This window comes from Macaca fascicularis, chromosome X (assembly GCF_037993035.2).
Source record: "Macaca fascicularis isolate 582-1 chromosome X, T2T-MFA8v1.1".
Taxonomy (NCBI): Eukaryota; Metazoa; Chordata; class Mammalia; order Primates; family Cercopithecidae; genus Macaca; species Macaca fascicularis.
In genome coordinates this window covers 99,837,792-99,858,553 of record NC_088395.1, presented here as the reverse complement: position 1 = coordinate 99,858,553, position 20,762 = coordinate 99,837,792, and the positions used below count along the sequence as shown (strand labels likewise).

The 20,762-nt window shown below is 35.0% G+C and overlaps 1 long non-coding RNA gene and 1 pseudogene across 1 annotated transcript; one reads left to right on the top strand and one right to left on the bottom strand.

The window, feature by feature from the left end:
- Nucleotides 1-284: 284 nt before the first annotated feature.
- On the bottom strand, nucleotides 285-2,336 carry LOC102132397 (histone deacetylase 1 pseudogene; annotated as a pseudogene).
- Nucleotides 2,337-6,882: 4,546 nt separating this feature from the next.
- LOC123571400 (uncharacterized) lies at nucleotides 6,883-19,363 on the top strand. The gene is made up of 3 exons (XR_006695559.2): nucleotides 6,883-6,945; nucleotides 8,343-8,427; nucleotides 19,287-19,363. It is a non-coding gene; the product is annotated as an uncharacterized lncRNA (long non-coding RNA).
- Nucleotides 19,364-20,762: the final 1,399 nt, after the last annotated feature.

Sequence of the window (20,762 nt, the reverse complement as noted above, 5' to 3'; positions counted from 1 at the left end):
AACTGAAATAAAAAATACACAGCAATACAATAATAGTAAGAGACTGTCATAGCCTTCTTTTAATAATAGGTAGAACCAGAAAACAGATAATTGACAAAGAAACAGTGGGCTTAAAAGAACACTACAGACCAAATGGACCTATAGACATATAAAACACATGCATCCCACAAGGAACAGAAAATACATTCTGATCAAGTGCACATGTAACATTCTCCAGGCTACATCAAATATTAGGTCACAAAACAGGTCTTAACAAACATGAGAAGATTAAAATCATACCAAGATTTTCTTTTCTTTTTTTTGATATAGAAATGTACCATTTTATTACAAAGAGGCTCACAAAAATGAAAATAGTATCACAAAAAGGAAACTAGACTAGCAACCTGCACCTGCAGAGTTAGGAGAAGACAGGGGGCAGGCAGTGTTTCTTGGCTCACTTGAGGCCAGTGGGAAGGTATGAAGACAGAACCAATCTAAAAATGGCTGATGTTACCTTAGGAGCCTGAAAAGAACAGGAGATCCTTGAAGACCCAGCCACCCCTTCTAGAATATTCAATAAGGGCACCTTTCCAAAGCTACTAAGCAGGCATTTCACATTTCAGGATTTTGTCTTACGGTTGCATAAAAGCATCCCTTTCACCCAGATCTGGCACCCTTTATGGTTCAAAGTTAAGAACTGGGGAATAATGGGTGGCAACGTGGCCCCTGGAAGAGTTCACCCAGCACAGCTGCCCTGGGCTCAGGGCCTTGGTTTCTGTCCCTGGGGATATTTATATTTAATAAATATTTATATAAATACACAGAAATAGAAAATACAAAATCTGAGGGGTTGGGGGAGAAAGGTGAGGGACTCAGCAGGAAGCCAGAGCTGGAGAGCTCTGTTCAGGCCAACTTGACCTCCTCCTTGACCCCTTTGGCTTCTGGCTTTTCCTCCTTGGTTTTCTCCTCTTCTGTGACTTCTTTCTTCTCCTCTGGGTCTTTCTCTTTTTCATCCTCTGTTTTGACTCTCTTGGCTTTTTTGAAGTTGGAAGAGTTCTTGCGGCCCCCCTCTCCTTCCTCTTCAGAATTGGAGAACTTCCTCACAGGCAATTCGTTTGTCGGAGGAGCAGATCGAGATGCCCTTATCAGGGTCTTCTTCGTCCTCATCGCCACTCTCCTCAGGGATGGCGTCCTCAGGAATTGCCTGCATTTGGACCCTAGGTGCGTGCGGCAGCATTCTAAGGTTCTCAAACAGTCGCTGTTTGATCTTCTCCAGGTACTCATTCGTGTTCTGGTTAGTCATATTGGAAGGACTGATGTGGAGCTTGAAATCTGGTTCAAAGTATTCAAAGTAGTCGTTGTATGGAAGCTCATTAGGGATCTCCGTATCCAGGGCCACAGCTGTCTCGTATGTCCAGCACCGGGCAACATTACAAATGGTGTAACCACCACCTCCCAGCATCAGCATAGGCAGGTTAAAGCTCTTGACAAATTCCACACACTTGGCATGCCCTTTGATGGTTAGATTGAAGCAACCTAACCGATCCCCAGACAGGGAGTCAGAGCCACACTGTAAGACCACTGAGCTAGGCTGGAACATCTCCATTACTTTGGACATGACTGGCTTGAAAATGGCCTCATAGGACTTGTCATTCATCCCGTCTTGGAGCGGGTAGTTAACAGCATAATACTTGCCTTTGCCAGCCCCGATATCCCACAGGTCCCCAGTTCCTGGGAAGTACTCTCCATACTTATGAAAGGACACAGTCATGACCCGGTCTGTGGTATAGAAGGCCTCTTCCATGCCGTCGCTATGGTGAACATCAATGTCAATATACAGCACCCTCTGGTGATGCTTTAGCAGTTCCAGAATGGCCAAGACGGTATTATTGACGTAACAGAAGCCAGATGCCTCAGACTTCTTTGCATGGTGCAGGCCCCCAGCCCAATTCACAGCCATGTCCGTCTGCTGCTTATTAAGTTTCACAGCACTTGCCACAGAACCACCGGTAGACAACTGACAGAACTCAAACAGGCCGTCGAATACTGGACAGTCCTCACCAAGGTTGAATCTCTGCATCTGCTTGCTGTACTCCGACATGTTATCTGGACGGATGGAGCGCAGGAATTTAATGTAGTCGTCACTATGGTACTTGGTCATCTCCTCAGCATTGGCTTTGTGAGGGCGATAGATTTCCATTTTTCGCTAGAGACCATAGTTGAGCAGCAAATTATGAGTGATGCGGATTTGGTGAGGCTTCATTGGGTGGCCTTCTCCGTAGTAGTAATTTCCAACATCCCCGTAGTAGTAGTAACAGACTTTCCTCCGGGTGCCCTGCGTCTGCGCCATCTTGCTCACCTCCCATCCCTACCGTCAGTCGGTCCGTCCCCAAGTATTTCTTTTGACCACAGTTAAATGAAACTAGAAATCACTAGAAGAAAAACTAGATAATTCAAAATATTCTGAAATAAAACAACACATTACTGAAAAACGAAAAGGTCAAAGTATAAATAAAAATGGAAATTAGAAAATATATGGAGGCACAAGTAAATGAAAACCCAACATACCAAAACTTACAGGATGCAGAAAACACAATTTTTAGAGAAAAGTTTGTAGAGATAAATACCTACATTATAAAAGAGAAGGGATCCGAAACAATCTGACTTTTAACTAAAGTAACTAGAAAATGAAGAAAAAACAAAACCCAAAGTCACAGCAGAAAAAATAAAAATAAAAATAGTAGCAAAAATAAACTAATTAGATAATAGAAAAACAACTAAAAAGTCAATGAATCTAAGAGGTAGTTTTGAAAATATAAATAATATTAACAAACTCTTAGACTAAGATAAAAAAGAAAATTATCTTAAGTAAAATTAGAAATGAAAGAGGAGACATTATAACTGATACTACAAAAATGCAAAGGATCCTAAAAGGCTACTATGAACAACTAAATACCAATGAAACAGATAACCTAGAGAAATGGATATAGTCCTAGAAACATACAAGCTACGCAGACTGAAAAATGAAGAAACAGAAACTGAACAGATGTATAACTAATAAGAAGTTTGAATCAGTAATCAAAGACCTCCAAACAAAGAAAAACCCAAGTGATGACTACTGGAAAATTCTACGAAACATTTAAATAAGAATTAATGCCAATCTTTCTCAAACTCTTCCCAAAAATTTAAGGGGAGGGAACACTTCCAAACCCATTTTCTGAGGGCAGCTACCACTCTGATGTCAAAGCTGGACAACAGAAGCAAATAAAACTACAAGCCAATTACCTTGATAAGCATGGAGGTACAAATCCTCAACAAAAAATTAGAAACTGAATTCAACAGCACATTAAAAGCGTCATACATCATTACTAAGTGAGATTTGTTTCTGGGATGTAATATTGGTTCAACATATGCAAGCCAATTAATGTGATGAAGCACGTTAACAAATGTAAAGTTAAAAATATGTATTCATCTCAATAGATGCAGAAAGTATCTGATGAAATTTAACACTTTTTCTTGACAAAAACTCTTTATAAAGTAATAATAGAGAGAAAGTCTCTTGTTGTAGTTTGGATGTTGTCCCATCTAAATCTTACGTTAAATTGTAATCTGCAGTGTTGGAGGTGGAGACTGGTGGGATGTGATTGGATCGTGGGAGTGAATTTCTCATGAATGATTTAGTGCCATCCCCTTGGTGCTGTCCTCGTGAAAGTGAGTGAGTTCTCCCAAGATCTGGCTGTTTAAAAGTGTGTGGCATCTTCTCCATCACTCTCTCTCTCTCCTGCTCTTGCTATGTGTTGTGCCTGCTCCTGCTTTGCCTTCTGCCGTGAGTAAAAACTCCCTGGAAACTAAGCAGATGCCAGTGCATTGCTTGTACAGCCTGGAGAACTGTGAGCCAATTAAACATATTTTTAAATAAATTACCCAGTATCAGGTATTTCTTTCTAGAAATACAAAAATAACCTAATACACCCTTTAACATAATAATGGCCATATATGAAAATCCCACATCTAACATCATACTTAAAAGTGAAAAGCTGAAAGCTTTTCTACTAACATCAGGAATGAAGCTAGGATGCCCACTCTCACCAGTTTTGCTCAACATAGCACTAGGAGTCCTATTCTGAGTAATTAGGTAAGAAAAATAAATGGAAGGCACCCAGTTTGGAAAGAAAGATGTAGAATGGTCTCTGTTTGCCGATGACCTGATATTATATATAGAAGATCATAAATATCCTCCAAAAAGCATGTTAAAACTAATAAGTCAGTAAAATCTCAGGATACGAAATTGACATAAAGTATCATTTGTGTTTCTAAATGTGAATACTGAACTATCTGAAAGGAAATAAAATAACTCAACTTACAATAGCATCAAAAAGAATAAAATACTTAGACATAAACTTAAAGAAAGTGAAAGACTTGTACACTGAAAGCTATAAAACGTCATTAGAAGAAATTCAAAAAGAGATAAACAAATGGAAAGACATCGTGAGGCTTAATATTGTTAAAATGTCCAAATAACCAAAGCAATCTACAGATTCAATGTCATCCCTATCAAAATCACAAAGTCATTTTTTTACAGAAATATGAAAAACAATTCTAAAATTCTTATAGAACCACAAAGGACCCCACATACCCTAAATACTCTTGAAAAAAAAAAAGAACAAAAATGAAAACATCACACTCTGATTTCAAAATATATTAAAAAGCTACCACAATTAAGATAAACATTTCAAGTTCTCACTTATTTGTGGGATCTAAAAATTAAAACAATTGAACCCATGGAGACAGACAGTAGAAGGATGGTCACCAGAGGCTGGGAAAGGTAGTTGGGGGTGGGTGAAAGGTAGGGATGGTTAATGGGTACAACAACAACAACAACAACAAAACAAAAAAATAGATGAAATGAATGAATAAGATCTAATAGGGTGACTTTTGTCAATAATAAATTGTACATTTTAAAATAATTGGATTGTTTATAAAATAGAGGATACATGTTTGAGGGGATGGATACCACATTTTCCATGACGTGATTATTATGCATTGTATGCCTGCATCAGAACATCTCGTGTACCCATAATTATATACATCTACTATTTTAAAACGTTTTAAAACGGGGAAAAAACACTATGGTACTGACAAAAGACAGACATATAGACCAGTCGAACATAATAGAGAGCCCTGAAATTAATTCACCCATGTAGGGTCAAAAAATCACTGACTGAGTGCCAAGCATATAAAATTGAGAAATAATACTGTCTTCAACAAATGGTATTGGGAAGACTAGATATCCAAATGCATAAGAATAAAATTAGACTTTTATTTCACATCATATCTAAAAATAAACTCAATTACTCCTGTAATCTCAGCACTTTGGGAGGCCAAGGGGGGCAGATCATGAGCTCAGGAGATCGAGACCATCCTGGCTAACACGGTGAAACCCCGTCTCTACTAAAAAAATAGAAAAAAATTAGCCAGGCGTGGTGATGGGCACCTGTGGTCCCAGCTACTCGGGAGGCTGAGGCAGGAGAATGGCGTGAACCCGAGAGGTGGAACTTGCAGTGAACCAGAGTTTGCAGTGAGCCGAGATTGTGCCACTGCACTCCTGCCTGGGTGACAGAGCAAGACTGTGTCTCAATAAATAAATACATAAATAAAATAAAATAAATAAAAAAAACTCAAAATGGGTTAAAGATTTAAATGCATCTGGAACCCATAAAACTACTAAAAGGAAACATAGGAAAAAAGCTTCTTGACATGGACAATGATTTCATCAATATGACCTCAGAACACAGACAACAAAAGAAAAAATAGATGAGTTCGACTACATCAAATTAATGCATCAAATTAAAAATTTTCTGCATAGCAAAGAGGACAATCAATACAGTAAAAAAGCAACATACAGAATGGGAAAGAATAATTGCTAACCATAAATCTGATGAGTTCATTCCCCAAATAAATAAGTAACCCCTCAAACTCAATAGCATAAGGAAAAATTAATTTTAAAATGGGCTGTAGAGATTTCTCCATAGAAGACACACAAATGGCCAACAGAAGTGGAAAAATGCTGAAAGTTGCTAATCATAAAGGAAATACAAATGAAAACCACAATGAGATATCACTTCATATCTATTAGGATTGCCATTATCAAAAAACTAAAACATCAAGTTTTGATGTGAATGTGAAGAAACTGGAACATCTGTACTCTGTTAATGAGAATGCAAAATGGTTCACCTGCTATTGAAAACAGTATGGCATTTTCACACACGCACACAAAAAAATAGAACTACTATATGATCCAGCAAACCCACTTTTGGATATATATCCAAAATAATTGAAATCAAGATCTCAACGAAATGGTATCACTCTCACGTCCATTGCAGCACTATTCACAATAGCCAAGATGTGGAAACAACCTAAAGGTTCATTGGCAGATGAATGAACAAAAAATATGTGATGTATACATACAATGTAATATTACTCAACCTTACCTATTCTTCTCTAGCATTTATGTCAGTGAAATAGCTACTCATCACCATCCTAGTCACTCTGAACAGGAAACTGAGAATTAGTATGGGTTCCTTATGTCGACTAATGACAAGATCGTGTTTAGTGTATCTCTTTCTCCTTTGACACAGTTTAGAAATTCAGCCCGTCTAATTTTTTAACCCATATTTGGGTGGCAAGGGCCTTCATTATTGGGAATACTTCCCAGAAAGTGATCATAGGAATCTAAGTAAACTGTTGGATTGGTTTGTGTACTATTCAGTTTCATGAAACAAATAGAGAGTGCTTTTATTTTAATTCTCAATAGTAAATTCAAGTATGAAAAACCCTTGGGCTTCAACAGAAATAGGGCCTCTATCTGATAGTATAATCTAACCAAGTTTTGAATATATTTCAGTCTTGTTATAGCCCTGGAGTTGCTTGCCAAATATGTCAGTTTCTCCATCTTCTTTACACAAGGTATGATTATGCTTCTTGTTTTTCTTATGTTTGCATGGGGCCATGTGATTGTTTTGGCCAATGATTTTGAGCAGAAGATGTGTGTCATTTTCAGATCAAGGCATTTAGTAACAGGCACATGATCCTACAGAGCTCTTTTTTTCTCTTTGATATGGTGGTTTAACATGTTATGGTGGTTTCTCTGACAGCTGAGATTCTTAGGGAGTATAATGAACAGAGAGCCCCCAACCCATGCCCTTTAATGAACATGTAAAATAATTGAGATGTAAACGTCTGTTGTTTTAAATTCCCAAGTTTTGGGATTGTTTGTTGCTGCACTATAGTCTATACTGACATACATATATATATAGAGAGAATATATATGTATATGTAAGTATATATGTATATATATGAGAATATATGTACACACTCTTGTATGTAAGAGTATATATGTATATATACTTTTTCCATCTTTGCTCCTGTTCTCTCTAAGGTCCAGTTATAATAAGAACCCTAAATATCATTATTATTTTATATCATCGATGATAGAGTTGGTAAACAAAAAACAGAAATAAGTTAATGAATACCAGAATAATCTGTAATGGCCTCTTAGAAAGTATAGAATAATCACAATAATTATGCTATTGACAGCTAATATTCAACTAAGCTCATGATGTGATAAGAAATATGTTAAATATTTCACATACATTATTTTATTAATTCCTCATAGCAACTTTATCAGAAACATTATTATTGCTTATATTATCACTTTATAGGTGAAAACACTGATGCATATGGTTTAAGAGACTTGTCCAAAGTCGCACAAAAGGACATTTCAAAAGTTCAAATTAAAAATAGGCTCAATCAGTCTAAAACAAAAAGAAAATCTTACAATGTTTTAGGAGATTACATATATTTCCCTGATGGTACAATCTAAATAATTTGTAATCAAAGATGAGGCCTTCTGCAGAAAAGATGGAAAAATAAATGTGAAAACCTATTCAAGTATGTCCAGATTTATGATATTATTACCATTGAAATTGCATAAAACTTCATAAAAAGTAGTCTTGCTACTAAGAGTTAAGCGAGAGCACAAGTATATGTGCAAATTTAGCAATGTAATGGTATTATTTTTAAGGAACATATTTTTGCAAAACATCACATCAATGAGATAAGTTCTTGTGACTGTATTATACATGATATTTAACTTTATAAAATATTACATCCAACCTTCCTCTTCTATAAATATTTGATATGACCAATATCATTCTTACTCATGTATCACATAATTTACTGATTTAATACAGATGATTCTTTTAAAGTATAAGCAAACCATAAAGCACAGTTAATGTACTTTTAGAAATGTTATTAACTTATTTTACACCCTTATCATTACAATTTGAATTTTATACTGTTAGCAACAGAGAACCATTGAACGATGGAAGACCAAACTAAGATAATTGTGCTTTGGACAGAAAGAAGTGGGAGAATTGATAAGCATTGGTAAGTAGATCTGACAAGATCTGGAACACAGAACAAGGAATATTAAGTGAAATTAGGCAGGGATATGTGTTTCTGCCCAGGCACAACGAACCTGAACATAACACCGTTGTGAGGATCTTAAGGCAGCAAAATAATAGCATAAGAACCTGTGATACATGGAAGCATAGGATGGTATATTCATGAAGAAGCTGCAGTTGATATCACAAGGTAGGAGTAAGATGCTAAAAGGGAAGTAAGAGGCTATTTTCACAAATGTTCATAGGGTCAGCTCTATTGTTAGGTCTCAGGTAGAGAAACTTGCTCCTTAGTAGATAGATTTTACAACCTAGATGTAGCACAATTAATAATAAAACAAAGTTCCTCTCAATTTCTGGCTCCTTTGAGTTGTCAAATGTCTGTCTCCCATAGTATCCAATTTTTTCTAGTTTCTCTGTCTATCTCAGTCAGATGGCTTCTTTACTGGACATATTTATGTCTGTTCTCTGTCCGGTCACCCAGTTTCTCTTACATACCTTTTCTCTTTGCATCCTTCCCTTCTATGCTGCTGTGATGAAACATGATAGTTCGACCAATTCATGACATCGTGACCCAAATATTGTCTGGACTTCCCAAATCTGAAAACATTTTTTTTCTTCTACTGTAAAGATAAAATGTGTATTTCAAACACAGCAGGTTACATCCCCCCAAAACAGAACAAACCATGCTTTTTATTGCAATCTTTCTAATGTTCATACTACTTTCTTTGACATGAAATTCTTTCTTCTCATCTTCCTAAAGAACTCTTACTTATCTTTCTTTTTTTTAACTTTTATTTTAAGTTCAGGGGTACATATTCGAGTTTGTTATACAGGTAAACTCATGTTGTGGGGCTTTTTGATACAGATTATTTCATCACCCAAATATTAAGCCTAGCACCCATTAGTTATTTTTTCTGATCCTCTCCCCACTCCAACCCTGCACCCTCCCGTAGGCCCCAGGCTCTGTTGTTCCTCTCTTTGTGTCCAGTGTTCTCATCATTTAGCTCCCACTTATAAGTGAGAACATGTAGTATTTGGTTTTCTGTTCCAGAGTTAGTTTATTAAGGATAATGGCCTCCAGCTCCATGAATAGACACTTTTCAAAAGAAGACATACATGCGGCTAACAAACCTATGAAAGAAAAGCTCAACATCACTTATCATTAGAGAAATGCAAATCAAAACCACGAAGAGATATCATCCCACATCAGTCAGAATGGCTATTATTAAAAAGTCAAAAAATAGCAGATAGTGGTGAGGTTGCAGAGGCAAAGGAATCCTTATACACTGTTAGTGGGGGTGTAAATTAATTCAACCAGAGTGGAAAGCAGTGTGCTGATTCCTACTCATTTGTCAATGACCAATTCCATTGTTACCTCTTCTATGAAACTTTTCTTGGTTTTCCCAAGCAGAATGAGTTGTTCTTTATCTGTGTGCCTCCTGCCCTACTGACCCATTTCACATTCATCTGAATACCATAGAGTCCAGAAGACTGTCTGATACTCATTCAATTAATCCAGTTTATATGTCACTTTCTTTCTCTCTCATTCTCTCTCTCTCTCTCTCTCTCTCTCTCTCTCTCACTCATAAAAACGCATCAGCAAAGGGGTGGAGGGGGAGAGAGAGAGAGAGAATAAATTACATGCCTGATTCAAGAGTGCACAACAGGGATTACTCAGGTAATTGATTCAGTCGGATCAGGGATTTTTCTCGTTTTATTTTCATTAATTCATCTGGGATACATGAATTTTGAGGCACTTGGAATATATATTTTTATTGATAGTTTCAATGCCAGACTTTCCCCACTGTCTCTCGCTTTCCCTCCAGCTTCTGAACCTTGCCTATATTATCACGTTACATTTCATTTCATGCACATGTATTTATAGCACAATCAATCAATAGTCATTTATCTTCATATGCCAATTCCAGAAATCTATTAGTGTATATGTTCTTGCAAAATTTACATGACAACCTTTTAACATATAGCTTAATTCTTTTTACCACATCATGTTTTACAATTTGCCTATATCAGAAAGCCTGTCACTAAATAGCTTACTCAGTGTGAAAACAGAATACATTTTTTTCTTTAACTGTTCATTTGCCTCCATTCTTACCTCAAAAAAACATTCAGCATCTGACCTCTCTCTCAGTAAATCAATAGGCATACTAACAAAATAAGACAAAACTTAAATAGTGATGAAAGTAATCTTCTGTTTTCATATGGAAAGATATGTTGCTATGGAAACTATTTTTCTTTGTTTCTATTCATAACAAAAGTTATTTCCACTATATAAGATATTGTACATCTTGGCATCATGAGGGAAAAGGAAAATATGTTTTTGAAAGTCAGATATTAAAGGGAGAAAAGTGTGTTCGCTTGCTCCTCTAACTAGTTAGCTATATCATTTGGTATGGGTGTGTTTATGCTACACAGTTATATAAAGTTGTTATTTGGTGAGATAATGTAAGAGAAATGTTTAGCTTGGTAAGTATTAGGGCTTATATGACTTAATGGAAGGTTTTCCCTTGGAAGTATTAAAAAGACACTTAGGGAAAAATAACTTAAGAATAAAGGGAAACTTAAACATGATTATATAATATAGCATGTGTCTGCTTTTGTTCTACATAGCCACTATGGGTCAATTCATTCAACACCAAATACCTGAAAAACTGAAAACAAAATCATTCATGTAGATTTTGATTTCAGGTAAGAAAAAATTGTGTTCCTTAGGCTGCGAATTACTTTCAATGTTTCTGGCCCGCTTACAGGCCCTCTTTCCTCTGAGAGAAAAAATTAACATTGTGACTAAGAGTTTCCCTTTTGTTGGAGCCACTCCCGTTGATGTAAGATTTAACAGGTTCTCAGACTCTAGCTATCATTTTCCTAGACAAGTTAGATACCTAGATATAAATTATATGATAAAGAGTGTCCCTATAGTACATTCCTGTAGATGAGAACACGAAGTTCCCATTGTAGAACTTTAAGTCACATTCAGTGATGTGTTCCTGTAGAGATCAAAAATGTTTGCAGTTAATGATAATAATTATGTAATAGTTTTTAAAATGAATAGAGGTATATGTAATGTACCAGAAAGTCAGAGAATAAGTGGAGTCAAATGAATGATCCTGGTACTCTGAGGATAAAAATATATCTTATCAGCATTAGTCATTCAACGACCCCTCTCCATGTCAGCATACCCAGGATACTAGACCGTCTTTTCCTGATACTCTCTGGACTAGGGAACCAGAGGTCTGTTTGTTTGCCTGATATTTTTATTTTTATTTGACAAGTAAACATTTTATATATTATGGTGTACAACATGATGTTTTGAGGCTGATCCTAGTGTAGTGGTGTTCATAACATGATGTTTTGATATATGTACACATTGTGGAATGACTGTCAATATAATTCACATATGCATTACCTCATGTAGTTATTTTTTGTGGTGAGAACATATAAAATCTACTTTCTCAGCAACTTTCAATTATACAATATATTAATTGTAGTCATCACGATGTACAATAAGATCTTTTGACTTATTCCTCCTAACTAACATTTTGTGTATTTTGACAAACATCTCCTCAATCTCCCCACCATCCTTGGCCTCTAGTAACCACCATTTTACTCAGTGTTTCTATGAACTAAATATTTATATACTTTTATATACTTTAAAGGGCATATTTTTTTTTTTTGAGACGGAATCTCGCTCTGTCTCCCAGGCTGGAGTGCAGTTGCACAATCTCAGCTCACTGCAAGCTCCGCCTCCTGGGTTCACGCCATTCTCCTGCCTTGGCCTCCCGAGTAGCTGGGAATACAGGCGCACGCCGCCACACCCGGCTAATTTTTTCTATTTTTAGTAGAGACGAGGTTTCACCATGTTAGCCAGGATGGTCTCGAACTCCTGACCTCGTGATCCACCCGCCTCGGCCTCCCAAAGTGCTGGGATTACAGACGTGAGCCACCACGCCTGGCCTAAAGGGAGTTCTTTATGATGGATCACAGAATAATCATTTGGATTCATTATATAAAGGATTAAATTTGATTATTATGACGACGACAAATTTTGAAAAAATTATGCAAGGGACAAACTTTAAAACACTTATCTCATTTATTTTTATTTTTTATTATTCCAACTTTTATTTCAGATTCAGAGAGTACTTGTGCAAATATGTTTGCTGGGTATATTGTGTGTTGCTGAGGTTTGGGGCACAATTGATCCAGTCACCCAGGTAGTGATCTTAGTTCTCAATAGTTAGTTTTTTAATCCTTGCCCCCATACTTTTCTCCTCCCTCTAGTAGTCCCCATTGACTATTGTTTCCATCTGTATGTTCATGAGTGCACAATGTTTGGCTTCCACTGATAAGTGAGAATATGTGTTATTTGGTTTTCTGTTTCTGTGTTAATTTGCTTAGGATAATGGCTTCCAGTGACATCCCTGTTGCTGCAAAGGACATGATTCTATTATTTTTATGGCTGCATAGTATTTCATGGTATACATCTGCCACATTTTCTTTATCCAAGCTCGTATTCATGGGCATCTGGGTGGATTCCTTGTCTTGGATCTTATTAACACTGCTGTGAGAAACATATAAGTGCATGTACATGTGACTTTTTGGTAGAATGATTTATTTTCTTTTGGATTTATAACCAGTAACAGAATAGCTGGGTTAAATGGTAGTTCTAAGTTATCTGATGTATCTCTAAACTATTTTCAACAATGGCTAAACTAATTTACATTTCCATCAACAGTATATGCATTCCCTTTTCTCTGCAGCTTTGCCATCATCTTTTGATTTTTGACTTTTTAATAATAGCCATTCTGACTGGTGTGGGATAGTGTCTCATTGTGATTTTGATCGACATTTCTCTGATAGTGAGGTTGAGCATTTTTCATGTTTGCTGACTGCTTTAATGTCTTCTTTTGAGAAGTGTCTGTTCATGTCTTTTGCCTGCTTTTGAATGGAATTATTATTTGCTTTTTGCTTGTCGAATCTTTGACTTCCTTATAGACTCTGGATATTAGACCTTTGACAGATGCATAGATTGCAGATAATTTCCCCTCTTGTGTAGGTTGTTCACTCTTTTGATAGTTTCTTTTGCTGTGCAAAAACTCTTTAGTTTAATTAAGTCTCACTTGTCAATTTTCGTTTTGGTTGCAGTTGCTTTTGAGATCTTAGTCATAATTTTTTCCTAAGGCCAATGTCTAGAACGTTGATTCCTAGATTTTCTTCTAGAATTCTTATATTCTGAAGTCTTACATTTAAATCTTTAATCTAACTCGAGTTAATTTTTGTACATGGGAAAAAGGGTCCAGTTTCATTCTTCTGCATCTGGCTAGCCAGCTATCCCAGCACTTTTTGTTGAATAGGCAGTGCTTTTTGTATTGCTTATTTTTCTCGACTTTGTCAAAGATCAGATGGCTATAGGTGTGCATCTTTATGTCTGGGTTGTCTATTCTGTTTCCTGTGGTCTATATGTCTGTTTTTGTACCAGTATCATGCTGTTTGGGGTAGACTTATGGCATAGGTTGAAGTGGGGTAATGTGAAGCCTCTGGCTTTGTTCTTTTTGATTAAGATTGTTTTGGCTACTCAGTCTCTTTTTAGTTGCATATGAATTTTAGAAAAGTATTTTTCTAATTCTGTAAAAGAAATACGTGTGTACTTTGATAGGAATAGCATTGAATCTGTAGATTATTTTGAACAATATGGCCATTTTGACAATATTTATTCTTCCAATCCATGAGCATAGGTTTCTCCCATTCATTTGTGTCATCTATGACTTCTTTCAGCAATGTTTTGTAGTTCTCCTTGTAGAGATCTTTCACCTTCTTGGTTAAATATATTCCTAGGTATGATTTTTTGTGGTTTCTGTAAATGGGACTGTATTCTTGGTTTAGCTTTCATCATGAGCATTATTGGTGTATAGAAATGCTACTGATTTTTGTACATTGACTTTGTAGCCTTTTATTTCTACCTCTTTCCTGATTGCGATTGATAGGATTTGCTCTACTTTAGTTTTCGAGGATTATCATTCTGACTAATCTAAAATATATTCTCATGAACAAAGATGATTAAAAAATTTGCCTTTTTATGAAGGAAACAGATTTTGCTGTGTATTAAGATTTTCTACATGGTTCAGCTCATTCAAAACTTATTTATTTATTTTCTCTACAATGATAAAATAAACAAAAATTGAGGCAAAAATATTAGTCACAGGTCTGAAGTTCAATGGGTTATCAGAATTTACAGAACTTCCCAGTTACTTGGGGTCATCACCTATAAAGATGTTTTAAATTTCATTAAGAGATAATTATTATAGTATATTTCTTATAAGGTAGAAAACAGATATTCTACATAAGATTGCTTTCTGTAGTCTACCACTTGACCTGGTTTAATTGTTACACATGTATTAGTGTTTTACTCCATTCACCTGCTTCATTAGCATATCTTTGAAAAAACTATGCAATGTTATTATGATAAAATGATCCAAGTTGAATCATACTTTTGCCTGCAGCTTGAGAGACGCATTTAACAAAAAGAATTATGTTGATTTCAAGTAATAATAAATAATATAATAGAGTCAATCGCCATTAGTTTTGAATTCATTCTAAAGTGTAAAATAGTAAACGTTTTTGTTTTAATTTTATTTATTTAGTTTTTTTCAGATGGAATCTCCCTCTGTTACCCAGGCTGGAGTGCAGTGGCACGATCTAGGTTCACTGTAACTTCTGCCTCCTGGGTTCAAGTGATTCTGCTGCCTTAGCCTCTGAGTAGATAGGATTACAGGCATGTGCCACCCGCCCAGCTAATTTTTGTATTTTTAGTAGAGATGTGGTTTCACCATGTTGGCCAGGCTGGTCTCGAACTCCTGACCTCAGGTGATCTGCCCACCTCTGCCTCCCAAAGTGCTGAGATGACAGTCATGAGCCACCATGCTTGTCCAATTTTAATTTTTAAATTATAAATTTATACGTATTATATTGTATACATTTATGGGGTACAAAGAGATGTTATGATATATGAATAAAATGTGAAATAACTAAATCAAAGTAATTAGCATATTTATCACTTCAGCTACTTATCATTTTTTGTGTGTGTGGTGAGATTTGAAATGTATACTCTTGGTGATTTTCAAATATACAATACAGTCAGCAGAGTAAACAGACAACCCACAGAATGGTAGAAAATCTTCACAATCTATACTCTGACAAAAGACTAATATCCAGAATATACAATAAACTCAAACAAATAGGCAAGAAAAACCAAACAATCCCTTCAAAAACTGGACCAAGGAAATGAATAGACAATTCTCAAAAGAAGATATACAAACGACCAACAAACATGGAAAAATGCTCAATATCACTAATGATCAGAAAAATGCAAGTCAAAACCACAATGGGATACCACCTTACTCCTGCAGGCATGGCCATAATTAAAAAAAAAAAAATCAAAAAACAGTACATGTTGGCGTGGATGCGGTGATCAGGGAACACTTCTATACTGCTGGTGGGAATTATACTAGTATAGCCACTATGGAAAACAGTGTGGATATTCCTTAAAGAAATAAAAGTAGAACTACTATTTAATCCAGCAACCCCACTACTACGTATCTACCCTGACTGTATTAGGTCAGAGGAAAATAAGTCATTATATGAAAAAGATACCTGCATATGCATGTTTACAGCTGCACAACTCACAATTGCAAAATCATGGAACCAAGCCAAATGCTCATCAAGCAATGAGTGGATAAAGAAAATGTATGTGTGTGTGTGTGTGTGTGTGTGTGTGTGTGTGTGTGTATATGCACAGAAAAACAAATACTACATATATATGATGTTTTTGTTATGTGTATATATATGTATATATGCATATATGATGTGTATATATACAACATATATGTATGATGTGTATATATATACACATCATATATATACATCATACACACATACATATATATACAGCATATATATATATATATATATATATATATATATGATGGAATACTACTCAGCCATAAAAAAGAATGAATTAACATCATTTGTGGCGACCTGGATGAGATTGGAGACTATTATTCTAAGGGAAGTAACTCAGGAATGGAAAGCCGTATGTTCTCACTGATATGTGGGAGCTAAGCTATGAGGACGCAAAGGCACAAGAATGATGCGATGGACTTTGGAGATTTGTGGGGAAGAGTTGGGAGAGGCAAGGGATAAAAGACTACAAATATGGTGCAGTTTATACTGCTCTGGTGATGGGTGAACCAAAATCTCACAAATCGCCACTAAAGAACTTACTCATGTAACCAAATACCACCTATACTCCAATAACTTATAGAAAAAATAAACCAAATATATGATATATTATTATTTACTGTATTCACTATGCTGTGCAGTATATTTGAAAGTTAAAAAAAAAAAGTTATTCCTTCTAATTGAGGCTTTGTACACTTTGACCATCTCTTCATTCCTTCTACACCCCCAGGTTATGCTAACCACCATTCTATTCTCTGCATCTCTGAGTTTGATTGTTTTAGATTTTACATATAAAGTGGGAATACGCAGTATTTGTTTTTCTGTGCCTGGTTTCTTTCGCTTAGCATAATGGTCGTTATTTTCATCCATGTTGTCAAAAAAAGACAAAATTACGTTCTTTTTAAAACTGAGTTCTATTGTTTATGTATACTACATTTTCTTTATCCATTTGTCTATTGATGAACACTTAGGTTGATTCCATAAGTTTGCTATTGTAAACAGTGCTACAAGGAATATGGGAGAGCAGACATTTATTTGACGTACTGATCTCAAATATTTAAGGATAAATACTCAGAAGTGGTAATATCAGATAATATGGTAATTCTATTTTTAGTTTTTTGAGGAATCTCTATACAGTTGTCCATAATAACTATATTATTTACATTCTCATCAACATTTCTAAAAATAGCATGTAGCACTTAAAATGAACAAAAATTAGCAATGCTATTCTTTAGCTTACTATACAAATCAGTCTTACAAATAATCTTTTATAAATAACATACATAGCTAAAATAATGATATTACTCAAAACTATAATATTCTGTAAGTAGTCTTCTAAGCCATACTTGGTATATTATGCCATTTAATCACACTCAGGTAGAAGCTTATACAGTCATTTGAGGTACTAAAAGAAAAAAAAAATCTTATCTAGCTAGTTCTTTAAAAAAAAAAAAAATCAGTACTCTATAGCTAATTGTTTATTTAAATAGTCATAATGACCTTAAACCATTGGTTCCACAATTCTCAGTTAATAATGTTTGAAAATAAGAGTAAGCTTTTTTTCTTTTATGCTCAAGGATAATAAAATGCCAGAGAAACAGTTTTCTTTTAATGTGGGTATGTTACTTTAAGTGTTTATAAATGGTAAAGCTATTGTAACCGGCCAATGGGTTCACCTTGCCCGCTGCCTAGACAAAGCCAATGTACCTCTATAGGGGAGTTGCAATGGAGAAAGAGTCATTCATGCAGAGCTAGCCTTGCGGGAAACCAGAGTTTTATTATTACTCAAATCAGTCTCCCGGATTCGGGGAACAGAATTTTTAAAGATAATTTGGCTGATAGGGGCTTGGGAAATGGAAAGTGCTGATTGGTCAGGTTGGAGATAGAATCTTAGGGGGTCGAAGTGAGGTTTTTTGGTTGTCTTCTGTTCCTGGGTGGGATGGCAGAACTGGTTGAGCCAGATTACAGGTCTGGGTGGTGTCAGCTGAGATCCATCCAGTGCAGGGGCTGCAAAACATCTCAAGAATTCATCTTAGGTTTGGCAATAGTGATGTTATCCCCAGGAGCAATTTGGGGAGGTTCAGACTCTTGGAGCCAGAAGGTGCATGGACCCCTAAACTATAATTTCTAATCTTGTAGCTAATTTGTTAGTCCTGCAAAGGCAGACTGGTCTCCAGGCAAGAAGGGGGTCTTTTCGGGAAAGGGCTTTTATCAATTTGGTTTCAAATTTAAACCATGAACTGAATTCCTTCCCAAAGTTAGTTGGGCTTAAGCCCAGGAAAGAACAAAGATAGTTTAAAGGTTAGAAGGAAGATGGAGTTGGTTAGGTCTAATTACTTTCACTGTCATAATTTTCTCAGTTACAATTTTGCAAAAGCGTTCTTACTGTGTGTTTCCAGTAATTAAAATAATAATAAAAAAACAAATATACTGTATGTAACTTATTGGAGTACCACATACTGTTAAAGCTGGATGAGATTTACCACTTTCAAAATATGTAACAATAAAGAAAATGAAAACTTAATTACACCCAATACTATTTGCCAATGGATACCAAATGCCACTTCTTAACCTTAAAATTGTTTGGTGATTTATAAGTCAGTTGTCTAAAAATGGACTAAATCTCTTAACCCCTGACATTTTGGAGATTTATTTTCATCTTTGATCTTCTGTGATTAGGATAGAAATATCTGATTCCATCCTAATAATGGTGAATCAGGGTGCCATATCGACAAGTCAATGCATTACAGAGGATATGAAATCTTATAGAAAAAACGTACGTGTTCTATATTTTATACATTTAAATGTGGGCTTGAAATGAGAATTCAGAAATATACAGAAGTTTTACCTCTTAATATTCATTTTGAGTAAGATATAAGCTACTTTGAGAAAAACCGGTTTTAGAGAATACCAGGATATTATTTAATGTGCTAGGAATTTTTACCATGTCTAGTTCCTTTTTGTCATCTCTATAAGGTTTATAGAATTCTGGAAACACATTTACAATAAAATATAATACTTATAAAATAAATCTTGTTTTATGGTGGTCAGTTTCAATCAATAATTTTGTTTGTTTTCTAATTTTGGAAGTTGTGTTGATTTTTCTGCTATGCTGGTGGAATTGGCAATATCACCCTGCATTTCTAATCTCAGGCTGTGCTATTAGGTATGTACAGTTTACAAGTATATTTTTCTCATGCTTTATATCTTTTATTTCTTGTAGTAACCATCCTTATCCCTGATAATGTGCTAATCTTACCTTATTGTTTGATATTAATACAGTTAATTTGGCTTATTGTGGTTAGTATTTGACCAAAGAAGTTAGTATATCTTCTTGCATCCTTTTACTTTCATATTTATTGCACTCTTACATTTTAAATACAGTTGAGAATTTTTAAAACATTCTAACCACCTCTGTCTTTTAACTAGTGGGTTTAGTTCATTTAACTTGGCTGTAATTACTTTTATATGAGAACTTGTTCCTATCAAATTACTTTTGCTTTGTATTTGTCCTGCTTTTTCTATGCCCGCCCTTTTTGTTTTTTCTTGTTTCTTGCCTTTCATTGGGATTTGTTTGTGAATTCTATTACTTAACCTCTGCCAATTTTCAAGTTGTACACTCAATTTTTACGCTTCCCATAGTTTTCCTTAAAATGCGACAATGCACATGTAACAAAATTTTCAGTAAGTATCTTAACCCCACCGAAAAACGCATAAACATTAGAATGCTTTAAAAAGTAATTATTTTTCTCAATTTACAGGTTTTTTTTTTTTGCTTTTGTTTGTTTGTTTGTTTTTATATTTCACTTCCCTTTGCTTCCAATGACTTATTGGAGGTTGCCCTTACTTTTGGCAACAAAACCTACATTTTACTCAAAAATCTAGAAATTTTGTAGCAGAGTTCTGGGCCATATTGTCCAAAAAAGAAGTTGTAGGAAATTATAGGAATTAATAATTCAAGTTATCCTACTGAGAAGTATATTTTTAAAATACATTCATTCAAAAGAATTTTCTAAGAAATGAATAATCTTTATATTCAAGTAAATATAAAGCAAACACAAAAGAAAATAATTTAGATTTCTTTGTAATCATTTTGATCTGCTTTAGAACAAGAATATTGAATCTGGTACATTATGAAATGATGTTCAGGGTAAAGGATAAACATGATTTAGCAGAGGCTTGCTTCGTATTTAGATGACAAAAGAGATTTTTATTTTATTACTTTAAGTGTGGACTTATACATTTTGACATTTGATATATATCACTTAAAATAAATCTATGATTAGGAATGAATGAACTAAATAACATTAAATAGGGATTGCCTTCTATTTTTTGTACCTTTTCCTAAATTCCTTTACTTGGCAATTCTTGACTCAAGTAAACTGATATGTAAGGGAAATACCTAAGGACTTTTCTTTTTACTTAAATTTTAAAAATGATTATTTCTGTCTTTTTCATCATTCTGTCCTAGGCCCTTAACTTAAGAATTAGTTGTCTAATATTTCAATTAATTGCATTTTAACACAATTAATAACCATGTTCCTTATGGCTAAATTGTTGACATTG